Here is a 7,624-nt window from a genome sequence, read left to right on the forward strand (position 1 = left end):
AGAATGGTTGTGATGCTTTCCTTTTGCACGTTATAAAGATGGAAACTAAACGAGCCGATTTTGTTATACTGGCCGTGCCAGTCTTTCCTTCACGGGCTTCTAGATTACATGCCTATATCGGTGAAGATTCCGCAGCGCAATTAACGAACCTTCGACGTATCCATACCCCGCATCCCCCGGCCCCACCTACCTAGTACTACTCCGTAGTTCGTTTACATGTTAGTACGTGCACATTGACCGACGCTCCCCTCAAGTCCGCCTCCTTTCTCCTCCTCTCCACTCGCCTCCTCGCCTCCGCTTCGGCGACGAAACCATCGAGCGCTCATCAACTCCTCCCCCCTCTCGTTCGCCCATCCATCTTCCCCAACTCCCTCCCAGATCCATCCACTTCTCGCTGCCGCTGTTCCACAATCTGCTGCGCCGACGGCGACGGGAGCGACGGCCATGGCGATGCCTGCTGCTGCTGCTGGTCCTGGGCTGGCGTCGGCCTGATTCCTTCCTTTTCGCTGGTAAAGTGGTAAGGAATCCTACCCTGATCGGACGGATCGTTCCCTCCCTCGAGTCGTTTTGGCGTTTGGGGTTTCCTATCTGCCTTGCTGTGGCATTGAGCAGCCGGGGCCCGAACCGTTCGTAATTTGTTGCCGATTTGTTCGTTTGTTTGCTTCCTTCGTCCGCGGGTCTGCTAGGTTGTCCTTTTGCGGGGCGCGAGGTCGGTCGGAGTTTTCTTCTCCCTTTAGATTAGATAGATCGGAGTTGGTCCGATGGGGTTTGGTGCGCAGGCTCGAGCGCAACTTATTTTTCCTGGATTTTGCGGGGTTCAGCTAAACCCCCAAACGCCACGTTCAGTCCGCCCCTGCTTGCCATTAATAGAGGGCGTTGCTTTTGTCCCCTGCATTTTTTTTGGAAGGTATTATCGAGGTAGACGAGGAAGGGTAGCGGGCGTACAGATTTGGTAAATGTACTACGTCCTTGGTTGTTTTATTGATTGACATTTGTTTTCGAAAAATGTTACAAACTGACGTCAGATTTTTAAGATTTCCCAGCGAACACCTAGAATTGCCATGCGACGACAGATAAAATTGTCATGCTGTTGTAAGGGATTTGCCATGCTTCTAAAGCGAAAATTTCCATGTAGTAAAAAAAATGTCAGACAAATTGCCACACTCTGCAGAGTAATTACCATGCGTTCGATCAGCATTCGACGGTACTAAGGGCGTTCACTGAGATTGCTTAAAAATCTGACGTTCGCTGGTTAGTGGCGTCCTTTTTCTGAAGAGGGGCGTTTGTTTTTTGGTCGACATGTTTATGCATCCCATTGTAATGGGATTTTGTCACAACAGTTATAGTTTTGAGTGAAACCGTTGTACATGGATCTACATAGTTTTGAGTGATTGTATATTTATTATAGTACTAGTGTTTGACATTCCATACGTTCCTTATTCATTAGTTTCGAGATTGAACTAAAACAAGTCTAATATAAAAACTGGAACCTGAATTTCTTCCTAAAAAGAAGACCTGCCTTATGTGTACAGATCTGTCTATACTTTCGAGTGACTTGACTGATTTTTTTACCATGATTATGCACTGCTGTAGTTTTCATATGCACCATCACCATGGGCGGCAAGACTCTTCAGGTGTCAGGATTTCCTGCAACTGTCAATGTTCACCAAGTCAAGGATTTGTTGGAACGAATTGTCGGTGTGGGTAAAGTCTGTGCCGTCAAGCTCAGGCCTCCAAAGAACATCTCTGCAAACTCAAGATCTTTTGCCATTGTTCAGTTCGAGACCGAGGCACATGCTTCGCTGGTGGTGAATGCGGCTCGAGGGAATGCACTTAGGAGTGGAAGTAATTATCTGAAGGTCCGACCTGCGGAACGTGACATTGTTCTGAAACCAAGAGCTACGATGTTTAAACTAAAGAAGGATGCAACACTGCATTTTGGCTGCCTTCTGAGGGAAAGAGTTCTATCTGTTCTGTGGAGTGGAACAGACGTTTCTGTTGAGTTTGGATTTGCTATGAAGAAGCTTGACTTTTGCCTGGCCTACAAGTTGAAGATATACAAACTTGAACTTTCATATGAGAGCATATGGGAGATCCAGCTTCATCGTCCACCTGGATCAGAAAAAGAGTTCCTTTTGATTCAGGTATGTTTACAGCACTTGTTTATCTGTGCTGAACATGCTTTTCATGATTTCATTTTACATTTACCTGCAAATTCACGTGACATGTTTAGTTGTTGCTAATTCATGTGTTTGCTCCTCCTTTTGTTTTATGTACTCTGAAATGTTTGTGTGTTGTTACAAGTGAACAACAATAATTTTCATTTTCTCTTAGAGTACCGATACAATGATAACCAATCCTTATGAAGTTATGCTACTTTGAGTTTTACATTAGAGCCCAAGATGATGGGATGGGAACACCAACTGCAGTATTTCCTCGATAGTTGCATACCTCTTTAAAATGCTGGAACAGCTTTTTACCTCGTTCAAGTTTTTTCTGTTTCTTGAAAGCTTGGTGCTCTAGATTTGTCATAACCTCAGTTTAAGAATTTTTGTCAATTCTCAGGTTCTGGCTGCTCCAAAAATTTACGAACAAAACCTACACCGTTCAGGTTCTATGTACGACGATCCATTATTCAACTATTTTAGGGATGATACTGATGATCAGTGGACCAGAACTACTGATTTTACTCCATTAGCCAGCATTGGACAATCATATATTCTGTGTCTGGAGCTACCACATGATTGTGATCTCCCCAACATTAAAGAGTACTTTGTTTACTATAAAGAACACAAGCGTGACTTTCATTGCCAGCGTGGACATTCATATTCAAGCAATACTTGCTTTGCTCCAATTGTGAAATCTCTTTATTTCACTGATGTCCCCTATGAGATACTCTTCAAGATCAACCACATGGTTCAGAATGGGACACTTAGTGGGCCGACACTTGATGACAACTTCTACCGTCTGGTCAGCCCGGGATATGTATGTATTGACCATATAAAGCGTGCACTTGAAAATATGTCATACCTAAAAAAGACTTGCTTGAATCCAACAAATTGGTTATCTGAACAATACAAAGAAATTAAGAGATCACGCTACATGTTAACATCACCAAACATAGCTCTGGATGATGATGGGTTGGTATATGTTTACAGGGTGCAAATTACCCCTGCAAAAGTGTACTTTTATGGTCCTGAAATTAATGTCTCAAATCGTGTTGTACGGAATTACGCTGATGATTTGGATAACTTCCTTCGGATTTCGTTTGTCGATGAGGACTGTGAGAAGCTTCGTTCGACTGATTTATCACCACGTTCTGCTCCAGGAAATAATGCAAGGAGAACTGCTCTGTACAACAGAATTCTGTCGGTCCTTTCAAATGGCATCACTATTGCCTATTGGTAACAAGCACTTTGAGTTTTTGGCTTTCTCTTCAAGCCAGCTGCGGGATAACTCTGCGTGGATGTTTGCTTCTCGTCCGGGGTTGTCTGCCAGTGACATCAGGGAGTGGATGGGGAACTTCCGTAATATTAGAAATGTGGCAAAATATGCTGCAAGGCTTGGTCAGTCCTTTAGCGCCTCAACAGAAACCTTGAAGGTACATCAGTATGAGGCGCAAGTAATTCCAGATGTGACAAACGGTACGAAGTATGTATTCTCTGATGGAATTGGAACTATTTCAGCTGATTTTGCAGATGAAGTGTCTAAGAAGTGCAAATTGGCCCGCTTTACTCCCTCTGCTTTCCAAATAAGGTATGGGGGTTACAAAGGTGTTGTCGCTATTAATCCAAGATCACACTGGAAACTTTCTTTAAGAAGAAGCATGTCAAAGTTTCCGTCAGACAATATCACATTGGATGTCCTTGCATACAGCAAGTACCAGCCATGTTTCCTGAATCGGCAGTTAATCACTCTTCTGTCAACACTTGGAGTCAGAGATAACATATTTGAACTGAAGCAACAAGAAGCCGTGAAGCAGTTAAACAGAATGGTAACCGAACCGCAAGCTGCTATTGATGCAATTGAACTTATGCCCATGGGAGAGGTTACCAATGTTGTTAAAGAATTGCTGTTATGTGGCTACCAGCCGGATCTTGAACCATATCTTTCTATGATTCTACAAACCTTTAGAGCATCCAAGCTGCTAGAATTGAAAACAAAGTCAAGGATATTCATCCCAGAAGGACGAGCAATGATGGGATGCTTGGATGAAACCCGCACACTGAAGTACGGAGAGGTATTCATTCAAGCTTCTAATAGTGCAATTGACAGTGACAAGTTCGTTGTAACTGGAAAAGTTATCGTTGCCAAAAACCCTTGCCTCCACCCTGGTGATATCCGTATTCTCGAGGCTGTTTATACTCCTGTTCTGGACCATATGGTTAACTGTGTTGTCTTTCCACAGCAGGGGCCAAGGCAAGTATTTACCATTGCATCGTGTTCTTCTATGTTTTTCGAATATGTCTTTTAGCAAAATCTCATTTCTGTAATTATGTTCTTATTTGGTACTAGAAACCAACAGTGGAAGATAAAACAGTTCTGTACATTTTAAATCGAATAACCTTTTACTAGTTGGCACTCATGCATGTCATATTATTATTTCAATATCATACTCTTGTTGTCTTTGCCCTTTGTTGTTGAAATCAATGTCGAATTTGGTTCATGCAGGCCTCATCCTAACGAGTGTTCAGGGAGTGATCTTGATGGGGATATATATTTTGTTTCATGGGATCCAGATCTCATTCCAACTCGTATGGTGGCACCTATGGACTATACTCCAGCACCAACAGAAACATTAGATCATGATGTTATGATCGAGGTATTTTAAGTTTTTAGCCATATTATTCATTTTTCATGATACTCATGATAACGGCTGTACATCCATTGCCATATTATTCATTTTTCATGCTATTCATCTTAAGTCGTACTTCTGATTGCGAGTTTCTTTTTGACTCTGCTTCTCGTGTTTCTGGAGAGTTGACTACCTGAACCTATTTCCTGAGACCTGCAGGTTTTAGTTAGTTTGTTTGTCCTTTTCCCCCTGATACAAAATGTAGGCACTTTTAGAGTTGGTTACAAGAACCAAGGTTGGTGGTAGACATGTTGCTCTTCATTTATTTCAAAGACTAATTTTTTCCTCCCCAGCAACAGTAAATGCTAGAATTATAGGCTCAATTGTTGATGAAATTTATGTGGGGCTAATTTGGAACATGAGAACTGTATTGGGAGTGTAGAAGGATCTACACTTAAGATCAAATTGACAAGATAAAAAGACCTATGTTTTAGATCGGAGGAAGTAGTAAGAATAAATCTGTTTCTTTTCTGATGAGTACATACATTATACTTCTTTTAAGGAAATTCCAAGCAACCTGTAAAAACAATCTGACACCCTGCTTTTGGAACTATTCTAATATTGTGCAGGAAGTACATGAGTATTTCGCAAATTACATAGTTAATGAGAGTCTGGGAATCATTGCCAATGCGCATGTGGTCTTTGCGGATAGGGAAAGCTTGAAGGCTGAAAGTACACCATGCATTAAGCTGGCAGAGCTCTTCTCCATTGCTGTTGATTACCCAAAGACAGGAGTGCCGGCTCAAATTCCGCCTGAACTACATGTGAAGGAGTACCCAGATTTCATGGAGAAGCTCGACAGGGCTACCTATGTATCTGAGGGAGCAATAGGGAAGCTGTATAGGGAAATTAAGAAGCAGAGCCCTCGCATAGGGCATTTCACAAAGGATGTGGCAAGGCGGTCTTATGACAGTGATTTGATTGTTGATGGCTACCAAGACTACATCGAGGAAGCTGTGTGGATGAAGGGAGAGTATGACTTCAAGTTGGGTAATCTGATGGAGCACTATGGAATAAAAAGCGAGGCTGAGATAATAAGTGGATGCATTCTTAAGATGGCGAAGAATTTTACCAAGAGTAGTGACGCAGATGCTATTAGACAGGCGGTGAAATCATTGCGGAAGGAAGCCATGTCATGGTTCAGCGAGATGAACGCCGGTGAGAGCGGGGATGTCCCTGAAGCCCTGTATGCCAAGGCATCCGCTTGGTATCATGTTACCTATCACCCCGAGTACTGGGGTTGTTGCAATGAAGGATATGGTCGGCCACACCTCATCAGCTTTCCATGGTGTGTCTATGACAAGCTGCTTCTCATCAAGCAGAGAAAGAAATTTCGAAGGAGGATGCAGCCTCATGTGCTTGATCTCCAGAATAGCATGAGCCGAAACATGATATTCGGTTGAGTGCTACCATCAGGCTGTGGTTTGCGTTGTATATATATTTGTTTTTTTTTTTGCATTGTATATATATTTGAACATGTTGATTCTCGTGCTAGAATGTTCGTTGAAGGAATTATAATTGCAAACTATATGATATGTGGTGATGTACATGTGTCTACGAACCTTGGGGTCTTTTGGTTGCAGCCTTTAAATATATTTCTCTTTTGCAAAAAAAAAGTCGTTAAATATATTTCTGTGGTTTGATCTGTAATCATACCGGCTCTTCCCCTGTCTTTTTGGTAATAGGCATGTTTTTTTTTTGCAGGGTTATGCATGTTCATATTAATCCTGTGTTTGACCAGTGCTTGCTGCATTGAAATGAATGGAGGATCCAAATTTAGACATTGCGAGACTGCTGATAACTGGTGGTCTGGTTCAGAAGAGAAAAGTACTGAAACCACGAATAGTGATTCACCTGATATGATCTCCGGTGTACTCGTTGAGAAATGCAATGCTTCAGAAGGTGGTCTCGCAATGCCATGATAAAGACATCTCTAGGCCAGGGCTCTATGAGATGCTATCATGTGATAATGAAATCCTATCATAGTCAGAAAAGGGAAAAGCAGGTCGATCCCTTTTCCACAACGCCTATCCTCCTGCTCCGATGAGGCTCAGAGTCGCGTCTTCCCTCGCTGGAATCTTTAGTGGCCCCGGCCGCGCCGCTTTGCTTGCGTGGATTGTTGTCATTTTTCTTGTCTACCTTCTATTCGTCGAGTGAAATGCCCTCTCATCATTCGATTCTTAGCCTGGTACCTGGTAAAAGTAATTAGTGTTTTTGGCATTAACATAATTAGTCCAGAAAATACTACTCCCTCCGTAGGCAAATGTAGGATGTAACGTCTTACGTTTGTGTACAGGGGGACCAATTATGCCACAAAACCACTCAACTACACCAATATAAAAGGACCCAAAGATGTGGATCCAACACATCTAGGCCATCAAACCAGGTCAATTCGACAACCCAGCAGGCTACTCCAATGATTAACGCTCAACACATTTAGCGTGGAGTTAATATCGTAGTACCAAATATCAATTCTGGTGCTAATCACATAATTAACACGTAAATAATATAATATACATACTATCTGAGTGCAATTAATAAACTGTTTAATATCAACATGCGTTGCATGTATGAATTTACCAGTCCTAGTAAGGCAAGAGAAGACTTTGAAAAGCTACCAAACATGATAAAAAAATCAGCATTGTGATAGATATCCCTCTATTTTCTACAACTGAAAAGTTACTAAACATTGACACTGGGCACTAGGTTAGTAATATAATAGCATGAAAAAATAAAAAAAATAAAAAAACATTGAAGACGTATCAGATG

At 42.0% G+C, this 7,624-nt stretch overlaps 1 pseudogene; it reads left to right on the forward strand.

Moving 5' to 3' along the window:
• The first annotated feature begins 224 nt into the window (after positions 1 to 224).
• LOC123138174 (probable RNA-dependent RNA polymerase 1) lies at positions 225 to 6,501 on the forward strand (annotated as a pseudogene).
• The last annotated feature ends 1,123 nt before the right edge of the window (positions 6,502 to 7,624 follow it).

This window comes from Triticum aestivum, chromosome 6B (genome assembly GCF_018294505.1).
Source record: "Triticum aestivum cultivar Chinese Spring chromosome 6B, IWGSC CS RefSeq v2.1, whole genome shotgun sequence".
Taxonomy (NCBI): Eukaryota; Viridiplantae; Streptophyta; class Magnoliopsida; order Poales; family Poaceae; genus Triticum; species Triticum aestivum.